This window comes from Armigeres subalbatus, chromosome 1 (assembly GCF_024139115.2).
Source record: "Armigeres subalbatus isolate Guangzhou_Male chromosome 1, GZ_Asu_2, whole genome shotgun sequence".
NCBI lineage: Eukaryota > Metazoa > Arthropoda > Insecta > Diptera > Culicidae > Armigeres > Armigeres subalbatus.
In genome coordinates, this window is record NC_085139.1 from 160,724,598 (window position 1) to 160,736,692 (window position 12,095).

General features: G+C 37.3%; 1 protein-coding gene across 6 annotated transcripts in view; it reads right to left on the reverse strand.

Moving 5' to 3' along the window:
* The window catches only part of LOC134205427 (protein singed), a 191,987-nt gene that overhangs the window by 86,029 nt on the left and 93,863 nt on the right, over nt 1-12,095 (reverse strand). For 3 of the 6 annotated variants that reach the window (XM_062680665.1, XM_062680663.1, XM_062680668.1), the window contains exon 2: nt 5,789-5,814. The exons of 1 other annotated variant lie outside the window; for it this stretch is intronic. The gene's annotated coding sequence lies outside the window, so the exon portion shown is untranslated. 2 more of the 6 variants (XM_062680666.1, XM_062680664.1) reach the window with 2 other exon arrangements.

Below are 12,095 nucleotides of genomic sequence, written 5' to 3' on the forward strand. Positions count from 1 at the left end.
AGGAAGTGGTTACCCTCCAATGCATTTTTCGAACTAAATCTTTCACATGTGTAATTGTACAAATCGAGTTTCAGACATATAGTAATTATAAAAATTAGTTTGCTTTTTCTTTGAGGCATTATAACTCACGATCGGACGGGCCGATTTTCTAGATTACTTCACTGATCGATTCGTTTTGGGATTAGCTGAGATTTGAACAATTTGACGGGGATAGTTGGAAATTGGCAAAAATGCAACAGTTTCTGAAGAAACCTATTAAGCTTGAACTGAAATCGATCTAGAGTGCCACGCTGCAATCGACGGAACGATTAAAAGTTGTGATAAAAAAATAAACAACCCGAACAAGATCTGGCAGGTTCGACAAGATTCGCTCAGAACTTGCTATCTACAGCCAAACCGTCCTTGAGTCCAAAACTTGCGATCTACACCCACAGAATTAGATTATCCAGGTAGCCGTAAGCATTTAAAAATTAAAAAAACAGCGCCTACAACTATAGTGCTGTCACCAAGATGAATACACAGCTAGGTGTTTCAACATGTCAAGTTAATGGATGAGAAGAAGGCGGGGGTGAAAAATTCATTTTCGGTGCAAAACATAAACAAACTGGCTGGCTCTCCCATACTAAAATCCAAGATGGCTGAATCGTGAATTTGGCAGATTGGAACACCTAGCTGTGTATTCATCTTGGCTGTCACAGTGCAAGCATGCGTTCTACTGGCTCTATAATAGCTTTAAATTGCCGGAAAGGCGAAATATAGTGCTGATGTTTACTTGGCTTTTCCGTCACTCAAAGCTCCAATATATATTCAACTGTAATAATCACATACGTATAGCAACTTTGAGAAAATATTTCTTTGCAACTGTAGATTTGTAGTCCCAAATAAATGCATAGTTTGGATGAGACAGAATGTCTTACGATATTTGTAGATTTCCAGGAGACGCAATGGATATAGTATCAAAGGTTTGAGACGTGATTGCACCTGATTGTTACAACTGTTGATTGCACCTCAAATATAGTTTGTATGACCCAAAACTTCCAAACTATCGAGAGATGTATTTTACACTTCCAGGAGATGTAATGGGTGTTGTTTAACAGGTATGAAACTTTGTGTAAGGAAAAAAGCCACTGTCAACTGATGATCGCAAGTCACGAACTCAATAACAGTTTGGATTACTCAGATAATACCAGAACAATCTAGCGATATTTTTACCTACCAGTTTGGATGACCTAGAACAATCCAAAACTGTCTTCTACACACTTAAAATAAATTGCCGAATTCGGTAAAATTTTACCGAAATCTCAACAGCAGAACTGTTCGGTAAATAATTTTACTGATATTCGGTGATTTTGACAGTTAAACAATGGAAAAAATTACAAAAAAATCTGTAAAATAATTACCGAACAGATCTGCTGTTGAGATTTCGGTAAAATTTACCGAATACTGTGAAATGAGTTAAGTGTGTAGTGTATTGCAATACTCCTTCCAGCAGAAGTAATATTCATGGTTGAATACATATGGGAAATTTATGTGACGAAAAAAGCTTTTTAGTAGCAGCAGATCTGAAGTCTCGAACTCAAGAACAGTTTTGGTGACCTACAGTATATACAATCAATCAGCCGATATATACAAAGATAATAACTTCAATGAGATATAATGGAAGTAGTTAAACGCGTATAGAAATTTTGAGCAGCGGAAAGCACTACAATCACACCAATTGATCGCAAAGCAGCTATAGTCCTGAAAAGTTTAGGTGAAGATCATACGATATCTGTTGACCTTCCAGGAGATGTAATGGATAAAAATGAATGCTTATCGAAGTTGACCAAAAATAGCTACTAACTAGCAGTAGAAGTCCCGAGCTCAAGGACAGTTTGGATTATCTAGAATATCTCATAACTACCTTACGATATCTTTTGACCTCCATGGAAGTGTAATGAATATAAATGAAAGCATATTGAAGATTGGAGCAACAAAACAAGATTTTCTAACAGCTGTAGATCATCAGTCCAGAAGTCCAGAAGTATTGAAGCTTTGAGTACCGAAAAAAAGATTCTCTTACAGCTATAGATCTCAAGTCCTGAACTCAAGGACAGTTTGGATTACCCATGATATGTAAAAACTATTCTACGATATTACCCATTAGGTGCTGTAATGGATATAATTGAATGGAGATTGAAGCTTTGCATACTAAAAACATATTTTTTGTAGCTGTAGATCTCAAGTCTCGAACTCAAGAATAGTTTGGACAACCCAGAATAACCCAGAACTACCTTCCGTGTTTTTCTCAACTTCTGTAAAATGTAATGGCTACGGTTGAATACTCAAATATACTTTGAGTAACAAATAAAGCTTTTTTGGAGCTGTAGATTTAAAGTCCTGAACCCAAGGATAGTTTGGGTGCCCTAGAACGTTCAAGGAAGATTAAAAATAGTTTATTGTATATCATGGTAACTCCACAGATAGGTTTGAAAGAAAATCTCATTTTGAAACAGTACAGTCCGTTGCCAATATACCTAACCTTATATTTCCTTTTTCCTAACTACAACAGGATTTGCCTGTAGATGGCAATGTAACCGTGGTAAATCTTACCCCGTAACACACCTGACGAATTGTCTTCAAAGTGCAAAACTTAATCGCATGTCGACGGTAGCAGAATCTAAAACGTGCCTCAGAGGGAGACGATGCAATAAATTCATTCGCATGGATGGCGTATATAACGTATTCAGTTCGATTTCTGTTCGAGTTTGATGGCTTTCTTCAGAACAGATAAAAACGTTGCATTTTGACTTTTCCAGTGATTTTTTTTGTCTTTTCATTTAAGGCTCCCCCTGACCTGAGCGATTTCATCGCAGCGATGGCGACAACTAGTCGCCGCGATTCTATCGTTGGGTCGCTGCATGCAATGCTCTATTTACGTTTCCATACCAACGGCGACAGAATCGCTGTCGCCAAGCGATAGAATCGCGTCCCGACTGTCGCGTCGCGTGTGTTTGGTGGAGAAAAGTTCAAGACGAATCAGTTAGTGAGGAAATCTTGGAAATCGGTCCATCCGGTTCAAAATTTTCTGCGTCCGTGTTTTTTTTTTCTCCACTCATCCGTGGTTTCGGAACATTCGGCTGTCTCAGAATCCTACATTTTTCATTTAATTTGTGTTTTGCAAATATTTTGTCGTTTATGATTGCGATAATTCCGATAAACCATATAGTGTTCAAGTGTCGTGCGTTTTGACGATTAGATTTAGATTAGAAGAAATGTATGTGCTGCTATTGTGAAGTGTATACTACTATAAGTTTCCTGGATCTTGGTGGTCGGACCATAAAATGACTGATTTTGGAAAGGAATCAAATTTGGTGAGATCAACCCAATAATGTGTTTTTTGCAGTTGTTATTTCAAATACACCTATATAAGAGTAGGGTTATTTTTTTTCAAATCAATGTCTTTTCAAAGCCTTTCGGGGTCCCGAACAGCCCTAACCTCCAAGAGCAAAATTTCAGAAATGCATAGTTTTCCACACTAATTTCCATACATAATGGGCGCGTCTGGCTGGACCAGTTCCGCATGGTCGGGATCCCAGAATCTTGATTTTACTTGATTAGCTGAAATGAATGTTTTTTTTCAGTTGCGCCCTGCTCTAATGTACGTCCATCGTAAATTTATTATACTGAGTAACATGACTCATACAAGTAACATTTCATATTCATTTCCTCCTGTAAGAGAAGATCCATTAATAACCTAACGCAAAAATTGGCTATTTTCAATCCCCCTACCCCTCTATGTCACATTCGTGTGAACTATCCGCAAGGTTTATATGGGTCGTTACACTTGAAGCAACCCCCCTTTGAGCAACTATAGCTATTGCGCTTCGGCATACATTTTTAAAGCAGCAATTGCATCTTTGAGTTCAATTTCAACTAGCTGCATTGTAAATTTTTAATTACGGAGGAGTTTGGGCAAACATTTTTCTATATTTGGTTTTTGAGCCTTAGGTCGTTTTCTTCGTCAAATACTTCAAACAAAACTTTGTAAAATGTTTAGTATAATTATCTTTAAAATGCATGGTTGATTTTTATATTCGATGAACCTAGAAGAATCGTTTTGCTCACTGAGCAGAAACTACAAATTTGGTAAATTTAGATTTGTTCAACGGATAGTTGTTGATAGATTGAGGTTAAGTAATCGCCTGTAAATTATTTAAAGAATAAACTGTAAATAAAATCGATATTAGCATACTCTTTCGACAGCCGGCTGGCAAGAGTTTAAATAAAAACAGGTAAACAACGTAGTCTGTGGGTCGAATTGCCAGCTTGAGTCAAACCTCCATGACTACCTTACCCTTCCCAACCAGAGCATAAATTATTCATCTTCATGAAGCAACTTCAGTCCGAATTTTGACAAACATCGCATGATTATTCAAAACATAGAATGACATAGTCAAACGACTGCTCCACCAACTCATTCATTCGACTGTCACTGAGTGTGCTTACGATGTGCAGAAAAAACAAAATTAGCATTGTTTATATTGATGTTTACCGTTAAAAGGGCCTCGCGGATGCAAATCGGATTCAGTTCTGTGTGATAAATTACTTTACTCAATAAAAACGTGTTCAGATTTCAGATAATTTATCGATTTGTAGAATGTGCAACAATATTCAATGACTAATATTCAACTGAAAATTGACTGTCCAGAGCCGAAAATGAATGTGCCTGGAAGTGAGCTGACAAGTGAAGAAAGTTGGTCTTCACCAAAAAAATTCGATTATTTTACACTCTGTTCCCAACCACCAACTCCGTAGAACTTATGAGGGCGTCGCCAAGTCGGGGGCCTCTCGTTAAGTAAGTTCTACATCAATATTTCCTTTCCTATCCATAGTTACGGTAAAGATGGGCGTGGCCGGGAGTAGTAATCCTCATGCTTATGCAATTTTTATCTTAGATTGGAATCAAGGGTAATTCCCACCTTGATTTCCGATAGCAATCTGGATAAGGATTCCATAAGAAACATGAGTATCACTAGTGTCCAATCTACGAAGTATACCGTAACAACGCTAACGCTAACGCTAACGCTAACGCTAAATCTTGGAAATCGGTCCATCCGTTCGTGAGTTATTTTACCTCAAAGGAAATGCAAACTCATTTTTATATATAGAAAAAGAAGATAAAAGAAAGATAAATCGATTAATTTCAAGACCACCGTTATATTTGCAAGATAAATTTAGCGTCATTTTCGGAATAAGGCGTCAGCGTCGGTCCGAGCGGTGGTCATCGGCGGGTGATTGCCTCCGAAAATTTGTTCACTATGGTGGCGTGAATGTGAAAGATTCTCGCTCCTTACTATGGTTTTGTTTCTGTTATTGAATGAAAAATCAATCGGTTCTTTTCAGGATCACTATTTTATACAAGAGAAGATTGATCCGAGAAGAATATTCTTCAAAGTTTGCACTTTTGAAGCCGTTGGCAACAGAATCACAATCGTTTCAGCGGCGAATCATCGAGTGGCTCACGCTGGCGTTGTTTTTTGGTGGTAATATTAAATTGCCGTATTCAATAATTCTCATATGTTGAGTTACGTCAGTTTTGTTCGGAACCAGTGACATAAGAAATCAAACGAACTATCTTATAATATTCATGCATGATGGTACTAAATAAATTCCTCAATACACAAAACGTAATTTACGTCGTATGGTCGTGTCTTGAACAACCTGTTTTTTTTTTAATTTTCATGCCGAGTAAATACCTAGTTGTTCGTTAATCATTAAATGCAATTGAAATTTATAACATACTTACAGTTTACCGATTGACTGATTTAAAATCTGTGAAGAAAAAAGAAAAAAAAACACATAAATAAAATAGTTATGCAAAACGTTAGGCTGAAAGACAGTTCCAAATTTAAGTAGCAATGAATAGTCATGGATGAAGAAGAATACCATAGTTATTATTTGTAAAATTCTCGAAATTCGATTCAATCTACGAGGCTGAAATCGTCCATCAGTGAAATGTATTGCCAACGAGATTTATTATACCTAATGAATTCGGAAGCTTGCCAACAACAAGTTTTTAATTACCTCAGCAAACTGTTCGACCGGTGGTGTTCAGCAGCTGTCAGACATTTTTGCTGGCCTTATTTTGTAAAATAGTCTCATGTCACATAATACAAAGTTGAGGAAACAGAAGTTGGAGTTTAAAAACGTACAAAAAACTAAAGCAGCCGAATATGAAATGAATCTAAATTATTTGAAATCGTGAATAAATTTGTGTTACATTTTACAAAATGTTACATATCTGTGTTTTCAATATATTTTAAAAATGGCCATATTACGTTATCAAGAAACCACAGAATCTATTTCACATGAAACTAAAATTCCATTCATCTAACTTTCCTCATCGATAGAATCTTTGTCACATGTCTGCTTTGTTACGATATACCTCTTTAGCGTTCCGGCGAACGAAGACTAGTAACCCGTCATGCGATGTACGAAAAATGCAACGTCTAAAAATAGCATGGTCCGCATCGTATATCTGGAATTACAGACTGGAATCTTGACGTGCAAATTGACGCCGCAGCAAACTCACTCAAGGAGGTTGCTTGACAGTGTGACGTTACCGGGAAACATATTTTTCAAATTTTATCGCATCGACTCAACGGTTGATCATGAACCTGTTCCGTAAAGTGACACCGAAAAAAAAGTGTCTAGAGTATGCTCGTTTCGAGTCATATTTATTGAATAGGAATTTAATTAACTTAACGTCAAATTGGGTGACAGTGACGTTAGTGTGCCAGCTTATTAATGGTCCGCAAGTGGCATCACTCACTAAATAGGGTGTAGGAGCTTGTTATGTATTTTTGTTCCATATCATGAGCCAATTTTCAAGTTTATGCCCCGGGAGACTATGCACGCTTTCCAGCGCAGGAAAGTTCCGGGAATGACTCATGTGTTTCGGACAGCTCATCAATGGTGGAAGATGGAGTGAAGAGGGCTATACCCTTGATTTTCCGTGGGACAACACGTCACGGAATGGCTGAGCTTAACACGAACACAAATACTTTGCCAAGTAACATGAGTGTGCGGCATGACTCAAAAAAAAGTTACTTCAGCATTTGACTGCTATATAAGAAAATTACTGGAGCGAAAACAAAATATATCACTTCAATTTAGCACCGTTCGATTCCCCTGCACGTTTACTTATTTTGCCGTGGTTCCAACGTCTGTCTTCGTTCACGCTTCTTCTGGTTTTCCTAACAGCGACGAACACGGTCTCTAGAACGGCAAAGTCTAAAAACGAGGCGACGCTCTGCCTCGGGACTTATTCGAAGTGCATTTTTTGGAATGGGGGAGTGTTCCCTGCTCTACTCTGTACAACGACGCCGACGAAGGCCTAGATTATGAATGAAGGCCACGCAGAGCAATAAGCGAGGTACGCCATAAAATCGCTCTCGTGGCATCTGATGGCTGTTTCCCGAGGGTAACTGATGTTGATATCGTGTAAATTGGTGAAATTGGGACCGTGACGTAGTCTTTGATGACAACTTTTAATTTTCATATACATTTTGATTCAAAGTCAAGTGGGCGACATAATTTATTATTATATGTGGAGCCGCAATACAATTAAAATGATGGCTTAATTTTAATCGTAGGAAATTATAAATCAACATGTTGTACTATTGAAAATGAGTTTTTACATTACACAGCCTCGAGCTGAAAGTCTCGATAATAAAGACAAAAAAAAAGTTTTTACATTACACAAATAGAAAGAAAGTGTTGACATAGTACTTACTCATTGAGAGGCGCGTGAGTCAGCGACACCCACATAAGAACCATTGATTATTGAGGAAGGAATTCGTGGAATATATTCTGAATTTTCGTCCAAAAATACATATTCCGGCAAAAAAAAATAAAAAAAAAATTTGTTCAGGAATGTATTTTTTTCGTTCGTTTGAAAAATTACATATGTGCACGCACTTTGAAGAGTACTTATGGAGCTTGCAATTTTCGCACTGGAAGTGCCCCAGGTGTGAGTTTTGCCAAAAACTATTGATCTGAATCGAAGAAATCAAAAGATTCGGTGCCAATTTGTTCGAAAACAGTTGTTTTCTCGAAATTGTGCAGTTTCTAAAACAAATGATTCAAATAATAACAAGCATAAATCATTGTTGTATCACGGAATCCACCCATGATATGGGAATTCTGTTATCAGGCTAGATCAAATTTTGAATTTAATTATACCATGCCCGGCTTCAATGCATGCTTGGTTACCATGTTTACGTATACATTCCAGCCGGCAGGACCTTGCCCTTTATGGAAATTCATCCCGGCCACGGATACTGCGCACTGCATCCCTCTTCTTTGCTCGAGTGCAAAACACCCTCTGAATTGTGGATGAGGAAATGGGCACTCCTATAGGAAGGTGGCTACCCAGTGGAAGGTAGCTGAACCCACGTCCATTTGTATCATTGGGGTGTGTTTTCATTGAGTTCTTGCTTTCTGTCTGCCCGAAAAGTTTAATTGATTGACGTGCAAAATGTGCCGAAATAGTTCGTGGCTCTAGAATTATGATGACTCATATGATACCGATAACTTCCACAACCTCATTAAAAGGAACATCATATTAGTGGCATCCGTGTCAAAAAATGGCAACAAAGAGATAGCGTGCTCTGCTTCATTAGGGCGTCTCAATGTGCTAAAAGCCATAGGAAAAACGCTTAAAGAAAAGTAATTGGATTTTATCTCGTCGCAAAACTGAATTTGTCTGCACTTGTTATTATCTGATGTGTATCGGTGAAGCACAATCAACGGATAAAGGTGTTCATAAGTTGTCTGCGGTATATTTGCTTGCATAATAATCCCACAATTGGAGTTCCATCGTCGGTTGGGTTGAGAGCCGATAGCAAACAAATTCGGAATTGGCTCAGTTTTTCCTGCCGATTTATAATATATACACCCATCACCAACGGATGGCAGATTTTAATATAGATCTGCATAAGAATTTTACAGAAACTGTATACAATTTTTGACATATACAGTTGCGGAGAATTTTAATACAACTATTGTATTGAAATCTTACAATTTTGTATTATTCTAATAGAGTGCTTGTATAAAAAGATTGTAATGCTTGTATAAAAAACAAGCAATGCTGTAATAAAACCTTGCAGAATTTTATATGACAAGATTTTATCCAATATTTGTAAGATTTGTTTTTTTTCTGTAAAAACATCGTACCCCTAAACAACAATTTTTAACCTAGAAAGAAATCAGGAGAAATTTGTCACAATTGACTACCTAGGAATCAAATTAAGAAATTAAGTCTTTCTCAACACTCATCTATACAACAGAAACTGAAGACATTTTTTTGACTGGAACAGTTAAGATCGCGAAATTTTATTAAGTCGTGGAGGAATACATTTGAAAAAAGCTCAGTCTTTGGCAGTTCGATTCCGAACAGTTTCAAAAATGCAATTTCGTATCATTTTATTGATTTGTCAACAATTTCTCTTAGACGTCATGTTTTTAATTCAATACTAGCAGACCCGACAATCTTTGATTCGCCTAAAATAGATTTATTCTCTGATTAGTTCTCGAGTTATGCAGATTTTTTTGCTTCATTTGTATGGGAGCCCCCCTTTCCAAAGGAGGGAGAGGTCTCGAACAATTTTAAGAACCTTCCCCGGCCCAAAAAACCTCTCCATACAAATTTTCACGCCGATCGGTTCAGTAGTTTCAGTAGTTTCACTGATGTTTTATGACACACCCTAACATATATTTATGCACCAGCAAAGACAACGCGAAAACAACGTTTTCATTTCCTCGTCGAACATGGTGATAAGAGTGCGACAACATAAGATTCTACTCTACGGGTTGAAGGGCGCCGGACTGATGTGTATTGATTTTCATCTAGCTCGTCAATGTTGTTGCCTTTAATCAAACGAGAAATAAAAAACAGTTTCTATTGTAGACGCAAACGCATAACTGTACACTGTGACCACACTTCGTGCTTATTTCCCATCACCCATCGGTATAGACTTGGCCCAAGTCGCAACTCAGTCAATATATATCAAGTTTCGCTTACTTGACTTTCTTTCGTTGCTCTCTCCAACAGCAGCGCGCTGCCAGACTGCACGCACTGATTGCAGGTGATTATTATCGATCGTAAACGAATCTAAGCGCGGCTTGGAGGAGGTCTGAACGAGAGATATTCGTCGGGGCACACGCGATCGCCGGCTTTCCACAGTAGCAGCGAACACCACCACTCGACTCTTTTAGAGAGTGCACACACAATTTGCGAGGAAAAACTTGACTAGCTTTCAGCAATATCGCCACTCGTCTCCGCAAGCCTTTACCTATTCCTTATTACTATCGAGGGGGATGCAAAGCTTCTTCTTCCACTTCTTCCACTGCAGTTACACACTTTTGCACACCAGTTATGCTCCGAAGCTGGTTTTTGCTGCACTTGTTTCGCGACGTTCAATCTATGAAACGACGGCTAATTATTTGATTGATGATGATCAAAAATCTGCCGATAGCGTTTGTAGGAAATTTCAAGTAATCTTTGTCTCATCAAAACGGATTTTTTTTATGAACCACTCTGAACTAAACAATGGCGTAAACGCGGCCACACCTTTTTAAGCACAGATGGTGAATGGAGTGGAATTTACAAAGTGAGTTTCGACGACGACGATGCGACGTCAGTGGTGGTAGATGTTACCAGGACGAAATTGTTCATGGGGGAGGGCACGCGATAATCCTTGTTGCTCTGTCAGCAGCAGGCGCTTAGCGAGTTGACAGGATGGTGTTGGAATTGTGCATGAAAATTGAAATTTTGATTATTGATTCAAAAGATAACTTGCCATTTTTTTAATTTTTCATATCTTTCTTTTCTGTTTGAAGGCAAAAATTTCAGAATCCAAATAAAAGCTCACGTGTTTGTGGGCACCAGTCTTAACAAGGAAGAAATGGAAAACTGGCATTTGGAAGATATCGCGCGATAATTTAATATACAGACCCCATTCGATTTTAACAACAAAGTCATTCGATTTTGGTAGTATTCAACTTTGGCAACAAAAATAATCGATTTTAATTGATTCGATATCTGTCAAAAGCAATCTTGCTCTGCTAGCAGGGTTATTCAATGATTATTGAACTGTCACTTTTAAGTTTAATTTGAGTTTAATTCAACAAATGAGTAAATCTTACACTAAAAATATTGTTCACTTAGAAGTTAATGGAAAACATATGTAGATTTTTTCCATCAAGTTTGGTTTGTAATACTTGAATGATTCGTTAGTGATGGTACTCACGGCACTCGATTCATTAGAAACTAAATAAACTTCAAGTGAAATTATTGGTGACCAAGTACAGAGATTTTATACGACTCCTCAGGTAAAAATTGTGTATAATACCTATACAACAGAGTGATATCCCGTCCACTAGTAAGCGCCCCCGTTCGTTTTTTGTTCGAGTTTTTGACAATGTTTTAGAATATTATGTTTCGAGAAATTTTGCTTAAGATTCTGTATGTTTTCTTCCTAATTGTAAGGGCTGAATCGCTGTTTTTCGATACTGCTGTCCAAAACTCATATAAAAATCATTTTCAGTATTTTTAAAATAAATATAATATAAATTATATCACAAAATAAAAATGGCACTAATATACGATCGTTTTCAGATAATATGGTCTTTCTGATTGAAATTTCAGTCAAATAGAACGGTTTTATTGAGAAAATAGGCTAATTTCTCGATTAAATATCAGCCTTATAGGCACATTTTGGCAGCTGGATTTCCATTATTCTAAAAGCTGATTTTGTATAAAAGAAGCCAGTGGCTAAAGCTCAGTTGGGTCTGATGAGGCTCACTGATTTTTGTTCCAATTTTTATAGAGTAGATATTTCTCTTTCTCATTATATACTCATTTCATCGGCCTTATTGTGGATCTATTTATTATTTCTATAAGTACCCGAGTAGGAGAAATTGGCTCAATAATACTTAATTCTGTTATTGATACCATACTCTGTTATGAACTAGCCCTGCATAAGAGGTAAAATACCAAAGGAATAATACCAAAAACTAATATGCACAATACTTAAGCCATCACAAATTCA